This window comes from Olea europaea, chromosome 12 (assembly GCF_002742605.1).
Source record: "Olea europaea var. sylvestris chromosome 12, O_europaea_v1, whole genome shotgun sequence".
Taxonomy (NCBI): domain Eukaryota; kingdom Viridiplantae; phylum Streptophyta; class Magnoliopsida; order Lamiales; family Oleaceae; genus Olea; species Olea europaea.
Window position 1 is genome coordinate 26,843,403 of NC_036248.1, and position 8,387 is coordinate 26,851,789.

Consider the following 8,387-nt stretch of genomic DNA (forward strand, 5'->3'; position numbering starts at 1 on the left):
TCATGCCAAATGTTAAATGACTCAAGCAAGTAAGAAGAAGATGTATTCTTATTCATAATTGGAGGTACAACAGTCATTACATTCAACTAAAGAGCCCCTCATTCAGGTAGCCCTTTCTTACAAACATTTCATTCTTTGAGAGTACAAATTTGTCCGAGACAAATACTAGCTTAAGCCCGTTCTTACTTAGTAGAGAACCAGATATCAAGTTTTTCCTAATATCGGGCACATGAAGAACATCATTCAGAGTGAGCTCTTTTCCACTTGTCATTTTCAGCACTATCTTCCCATGTCCTTCTACCTTGGAAGAAGACGAGTTTCCCATGTATAGATGTTCATCATGATCCATTGCTTTGTAGGTAGAGAACATCCCGAGGTTTGAGCATATGTGACGAGTAGCTCTAGTATCCACCCACCACTCCTTAGTGTTTCCAATTAAGTTGCATTCAGAGACGACCGCAAAAAGATTCATGTCTTGTACCTTATCAGTGAGGTTCTCATGTTCTGTTACATTGGCCTGGTGAGTTTTTCCCTTCACATTCTTTGGCTTTCGACAATCCTTGGATCGATGTCCTGCTTTGCCACAATTGTAACAGTTGCCTTTGAACTTTTTAGTAGTTTTTGAAGAACCAATTTGTCCTTCCCCATTGTGCTTCCTCTTTTTGTTAGTCTTGAAGCCTCCTTCTACGATGTTGGCTTTTGATTCCATCGAATGAGATGCACCATTCCTTTTTTCAGTTTTACGATTGTTTTCTTCTATTCTCAATCGGACAATGATATCTTCAAGTTTTATTTCCTTCCGCTTGTGTTTTAGGTAATTCTTGAAATCCTTCCATGAAGGTGGTAATTTCTCAATTAGTGCAGCAACTTGAAATAATTCACTTAGTTTCATTCCTTCGGCATGGATGTCACTAAGTATGACTAGAAGTTCTTGAACTTGGGATATGACAGTCTTGTTGTCAACCATTTTATAGTCCAAAAAACGACCGACAATGAATTTCTTCGTGCCGGCATCTTCGATTTTGTACTTTGTGTCCAAAGATTCCCACAATTTTTTTGCGGACTTAGCATTGCAGTACACATTATATAATGTGTTATCCAGTCCATTAAGTACATAATTTCTATACAAGAAATCAGAATGCTTCCATGCATCAACCGCAGTCAATTTTTCAGCATCACTGTCTTGCTCGGTATATGAAGGCGCGTCTTCTTTGAGAAATTTAGCCAGATTTAACGTTGTCAGATAAAAAAGCATTTTTTGTTGCCAACACTTGAAATCTGACCCATTAAACTTTTCTGATTTTTCCCCGGTTGTATTCGGGAGTATGGTACCAGAAGTTGTCATTTCTGAAACACAATCAGAAGATCAACGTTAAGAAGGAGTAGAAACAGAAACAAAATAATAATACAAATTCGTTTTAAGATTGTTGTTTCTAGAGTTTGACGTTACTCCTTCGAAACCAATCCGACAGAATCACCTGAATGTAAAGAATTGATCAACAGGATGTAAAAAGTAATTCGAGTCCACCGACTTCATGATATTTCCTTAAAATGAATTTGCTGCCTTCAATAGTGTTAAAGGCATCCAGCAATCATTTCCCAGGATAGAACGAATTTTCGTCTCCTATGAAAGCAGCACTGCAATCTGCAGGATTTCCAACGAACTCAACGAAGTGTGTTTTACTTCGAGACAATATCAGAACGAGGGAGAAGGGAATGAGATTCAAAGTATAGAAAGTTTGCAATAAAAATTGTGTGAATTTTCTGGTAGAGAGGCTGGCCGTTTATAGACTTGTTCGTGGCCATTCGAACAGTCATCACCTTTCAGACAGACCTCAAAATCTGAACAAACATGCTGTTTTAAAAGTCGCGTCTGTTAAGTCGATTAACAGTCGGCTAACAGTCGACTATTTGGTCGGTAAACAGACGACTGTTAAAAGAAAATAAAACACTCGGAATAAGCCAAAATTTAAATTTCATAATGTACCCGAGAATTTGATTATTTACAATTTGGCCCAAAATTTTAAATAAATTTTGTTCAAAAAGTTAATGTAGTGCAAAGGTCCACCCGCACCCGCACCGAACCGGACTTGGACACGGGCACGTGCTCGTCCGGTCGGATGGACGGACGGCGACGGCGGCGCGCGCGTGTGGGTTTATGACCGAACCCAATAGGATATAGGTCTTCTCCCTTCCAAAAACTATTGGTACCCCTTGGGGCCCAAACCCAATTCCAAACTTCCACCTTATAAATCATACCAAAGTTTCCTAACTTTCCTATATGGGATAAGTGTTTGGAAAATCAAATTCTTCCATAATACTTAGTTTATGTGGGTTACTTTAACACTTAATATTTCATTCAATTTTAAATAGTTTTCGATAAATAAATATATCACTTTAATCATCTCGCGAAATAGAACGTGAATATGCTAGGTCCCGTATTAATTAAAAGGTGGGTCCCACTAAAATTTGGGCTCAAAGTTGACCCCTTTCATAACCATTTTTTCCAACAACTTGTTCTTGAAATTTTTTTTTATATTTCTGTAAGTTGTTATTTATGTATGCAAGCTGTGTTAGCTAAAAGAAGAATATTTTAGGTCTAGTGGCCACAACAACCACCACAGTCGAAAATGAAGCCCCTACGAAAAAATTGAAAGATGTGTTGTTGTCAGCTTCTCCTCTAGAGGAACATAAAGAGCCAATTGGATTCGAAGAGAATAATGATAAATCCACTGTCAGTATTAAAGTTGTTGGGGCTTCTGGGGACCTTGCCAAGAAGAAGATATTTCCTGCACTTTTTGCACTTTATTACGAGGATTGCCTCCCTGAGGTCTGTTACACATTTATTATGGTTTTCTATAATTTCACTGTACAAATTGCAAAGTGACGGATTTGACTGCGAAAAATGGCCTATGCAACTATGGTCTATGTGTGTATCAGCGATGTTCTGATATGGGTCTTGACTGAATACTTTATTGTTTTATCTGGTCTCAGCATTTTACTATCTTTGGTTACGTCCGTAGTAAGATGACAGATGCTGAACTAAGAAACATGGTTAGCAGGACTCTTACTTGCAGAATTGATAAAAGGTGATTGCTGATTTGCGTTCTGCTAGATATTTATTCAGTCATTGCAAGCCTTTATTGCCCTTTCGTTCTAATTTTTGTTTTTCTATTACTGAATTGATTAGTGATCACGTGTTTTTCATTTTTTTATTAGGGAAAATTGTGGTGAAAAGATGGAACAGTTCCTAAAAAGATGTTTCTACCACTCTGGTCATTACAATTCGAAGGAAAATTTTGTGAAACTTGATAAGAAACTGAAGGAACATGAGGTAAAATGGGGATACTATTATCTTTTATTGATTCAGAGTTTTGTCTAATATTTTAATGTGATGTACTCGAATAACTTTGGAGCTGAATTTCAAAGTGAGTTCTGGCAAATTCTTTCTAGTTTGTGCATCATGCGTGCGGATTGATTCAATTAGTATTTCAATGGGAAATCAAAAATATTTGTTCTCAAAATTTGCATCTGTGCATTTATTCTTGTTTTGAATAGTTCATCACGGTGTAAAGTTTGGCACCATCCTTTCAAACTTACATTGTAGTGAAATATGAGAAATTTATAAGAGATTATCTGTTCATATTTCCTATACAATGTACAGAACTCAGATTTATGAGACTGTCTCTGGTAGATGTCAATTCTAATGAGACGGGACCTAATCTTGGGATTTACAAAATATGATATTTACGACTAACAATCTGCAAATTCTTGTTTCTTTAGCTAGTTTTAACACTGATGGTCTTTTGCATAGGCTGAGAGAGTTTCCAATCAACTTTTCTACTTATCGATCCCACCGAACATTTTCGTAGATGCTGTTAGATGTGCAAGAATCTCTGCATCTTCGTCGAATGGCTGGACGAGGGTCATTGTGGAGAAACCTTTTGGTCGGGATTCTGAATCCTCAGCTGCTTTGACTAGATATCTCAAGCAATACTTAGAGGAAGATCAAATTTTCTGGTGAACAATTTATTACTCTCTATTTGTCGTGACTCTTTATTATAACCAGTAATATGGATGGACTAGTAACTGATTAAGAAATTTTCTTCTTTGTTTTCCTCTCTCACAGGATAGATCACTATCTTGGGAAGGAGCTAGTAGAGAATCTCTGTTCTTCGCTTCTCAAACCTTATATTTGAGCCCTTGTGGTCGAGGCAGTATATAAGGAATGTTCAGTTTATTTTCTCTGAAGATTTCGGCACCGAAGGAAGGGGAGGGTAAGTTGTGTTGTCAATTAGGCATTTAGCCCCCGTTTGGCTCCCATTCTTTACAAATTTTAATGGTTGGAATAGTATTTTTCTAAAAAATGTATAATTGAAAAGGAATGAAAAGTTTTTTATTTGTGTATAATATTATCTTATGGAAGAGTGTATGGATGAAAATAAGAGAGAGAAAAAGAATGAGAAAAAGAATGGAGGCCAAACGGGGGCTTAATATATCTAATTGCATATTTGGAATTCACTTTCTTTTTATGGCATTTCCCGTGTTACACCAGTTACTTTGACAATTACGGGATAATAAGAGACATAATGCAAAATCATCTTCTTCAAATATTGGCCCTCTTTGCCATGGAAACACCTGTCAGTTTGGATGCTGAAGATATTAGAAATGAAAAGGTTTTTCCCCAATCTGACATCAATATAGTTTTTTTATGATTTATTACTAATTTTTTATAATTTCCAGGTTAAAGTTTTGCGTTCCATGAGGACTTTATCTATGGATGATGTGGTAATTGGACAGTACAAGAGTCATACAAAAGGAGGCATCACCTACCCGGCATATAAAGACGACAAAACTGCACCGAAAGACAGTCTTAACTCCAACTTTTGCTGCGGCTGCACTTTTTATAGATAACGCAAGATGGGACGGAGTGCCTTTTCTAAAGAAAGCCGGGAAAGCTTTACTTGATTGGAGGTTAGCAAAATCCATATGATACAATTGCCACTCACTTCCTTCAGCTCTGTTCGATCATGTTTGGTTGTGCTTAAAAGTATGGAACCATTTGCCGGGGCTTTTGAAAAGTCTAAAGCTACCATTGAGACTAAGAATTTGCTTTAGGCTTGTTTGAATAATTTCTAAAGTGATTTGTCAAGTTAGAAATGCTTTTAGAGAAAGTTGGTCGGATAGGATTTTCTCACGAAGCTCTTCTACAAAAATAAAAGCAAAAACTATACCAAATGGACCCCCCAAGTCAATCTTACTTCTAACTTACTTATTTTGCGAAATATGATTGTCAAATACATTTTTACTAATAAAACTATATGGAAAAGTAACTTTTAGGAACAACCAGAAGGCAATTCCAATTCGTCAATTTTGTCCTTAAACTTTGCCTCTTACCATTCTTAGGGCTGAGATAAGAGTGCAGTTTAGACACGTTCCTAGTAATTTATACAGTAGGATCTTTGGAATTGATCTTGACAGAGCTACAAATGAGCTTGTTATACGTGTTCAGCCTGACGAAGCTATTTATTTGAAGATCAACAATAAAGTTCCTGGGCTGGGAATGAGATTGGATCGAAGTAATCTTAATCTTTTATATAAAGCAAGGTAATTATTAAAACATTCAATTTTGTCTTTTCAAACTTCTACTCTAACTGTGATTTATCATGGCTATTTATGGTGTTCATCCAATGAATAGCTTTATTAAGCTTCAATTTAACTAGTTTCATAATTCTTCTCTATTTTATGGTAAATCAAGTACTGAGAACTTCATAAGTATTCAACCTATGGATCCATGTGTAGTAGAAGTACTAAAAGCACATTCATATACCTTCTGTAAAATATGGTTTTTAGCTCTAATTCCCCTCCCAAGTGGACCATAACTATCCCATTTTTCTTTGAAATCTGTATGATTTGTGGTTTCAAGGAGTTATAAAAATTCAGTATCATGTGGATTCTGTGCAATTATCTCTAAATAATCTATCTATTTAGAAGATTAGATGTAAACAATGTCACATCGAGTTTACTGATGCTGTTTCGAGCTGGTTACATTATCCTATACTGCTGATAATACATCTGAAATGTTGCACATGAATTAGAAATCCATCATCACAAAATTCTTATCAATTCAAGTAAATTTTTTGCTTAACTGTAATTTATTCTTTTTATCCTTTGTTATAGATACTCCAAGGAGATCCCTGATGCATATGAGAGACTTCTTTTGGATGCCATTGAAGGTGAAAGGAGACTTTTCATCCGAAGTGATGAGTTGGATGCTGCTTGGGCACTATTTACACCTCTTTTGAAAGAGCTCGAAGACGAGATTAATTCCCGAGTATTATCCTTATGGAAGTCGAGGTCCGGTTGGGGCCCACTATCTTGCAGCCAGGTACAATGTTAAGTGGGGCAATCATGGGGTCGATGAATGATAAGGACCAGCATTACAACTAAAGGAGTTCTTCATTCAGATTTCTTAGGTCGTCAGCAAATAATTAATGGAAAAATGGTGGTTGCCTCTTCTCGTTTTGTTTGCCAATTTTTTTAGTCCTCATCATGATCTCTACTATGGTTTCTATTGTTTGATGTTTTGTTTTGAACTTTAGAAGCAATTGAAATTAGATTTTACTAGTTTGATCATATGTTATTTGTTTAGAAAATGTATCCTGATTTATTGTGGGCCTTTCCTTGCTTGATGATTGATTGGTCTATCATAAGTAACTGGGTTGTGACCCATGGTTTTTTGTTTTTGTATTCTATTCTGTAAATTATACTCACGCCTGTTTTATCTTTTCGATAGTCAGATGTAAAGATTTTATTTTCAAAAATCAGGTGCACTTCACCTACCCCTCATTTAAAATAGGGAAGAATACAGTAATATATGAATACAAATTCAAATTTAACTAACGTATCTATCACCCACCTATTCATTTCTCTCCCATTCCCAAATTTGCCATCACCACATCCATCCCATTTCTACGTTTGCTACCAGCACAAGCGCCTTCTCTAATTGCTCTGTTCTCCACCTCCCACTCCAATATCCATTCTATTTTTCCCTAAATTCTAATAGTGGCCATATTATCACGGATAATCCACAAAATACTTCGTTATATCTATTGAAGCAACACTTAGCCAGTTTGGTTCACATTCGAGGCCAAAGGCAAGGTGGGCACCAATGCTTGTCAGTGCCTCTACTATTAGACCAGAAACCCCTTCGCGTAGCACCTTGAACGGTGACTTTATGGCCCCCAGGGCATATCTCCAAGTGGTAAAAGGGGAGGGTGGAGAAATCCAGCTTTACTTGAGGCTGCCGCGTCAAGGGTTCGAATTCTGAAATATGGATTTGACTTTTGGGTAAGTGCAAGTGTACAAGCAGCCTTCCACCCTGTACCCTTGGAGGCATAACCTGCGATTTACCTTCCTCACAATGCTGCAGGGTAGTGACTGTGGGGGACTCTTAAGGTTGGGGCTCAACCTTTTGAACAGTGACTTTATGAGGTGAAAGGTTGTCAATTTCAAAGCCAATTGCGTGCAGCAGAGCATCCAATTCTATTGTCTTCGACGATGATTTGACAGTGGTGGTTGGTTTCCTCCAGCAGGCGATAGCGAGTCCATCTCTACCACTTATCAAATTATCAGCTTTTTGTTGAATTTTGAAAGTTTTTCTTGCTATTTTGTGAGCAAGTCAAAAATTGATGTGCCATAAAGAGATTTAGTGGATGAGCAGATCTAGGGAAGTAGTGAAGAATGAGTTAGGAATATTACGTATTTACTATTAATATTGACATTTTCAGCTAGAGTTTGCACCAGTGTTCATATATTTTTTTTTTTTTGAGAAAATTTCAACGACGGTTTCTAACCTTTTCAATTTTTGAAAATTTTACTCTAACCTTCATTTTGTGTTATTCATAATCTCAAATCTTTCAAAAATATGCATATGAAGTCCAGATGGATGGAATCCATCCATTTGACTGTTAGTTAACCAAGAAAAGAAGGCTTTGACCTATTTTGACTAAATTGAAAGGGGTAAAATGGTACTTTGCATTTTCTCCCATTAAATAAGTTGTCCTTCTGCTTAATCCTCTATAAATGTTCAACATAAGTATTCTAATTCCACGAAATCAGAAGAGAAACCAAGAGCAAGCATTGAAATAATTAGTGCCACTTAAATCTCTAAGTAGATGGAAACAAACAAAAGTATAAAAAAAATGGACTCCCTCATCTTTTTTGATTCTGATATCATCTCATAATTCAAGACAACTTCAAGGTACAGTAAAAAACAAAAGAAGGAAGAGAATGCCAACAACAGTCTTTCTTTACGTTTCATTCAGATTTTTCGCATGCTAATGTTATTTGGTTCCAATAGTATCAAAGTAACCGTTAGTTCATGA

At 36.5% G+C, this 8,387-nt stretch overlaps 1 pseudogene; it reads left to right on the forward strand.

Moving 5' to 3' along the window:
- Positions 1 to 2,120: 2,120 nt before the first annotated feature.
- On the forward strand, positions 2,121 to 6,757 carry LOC111406848 (annotated as a pseudogene).
- The last annotated feature ends 1,630 nt before the right edge of the window (positions 6,758 to 8,387 follow it).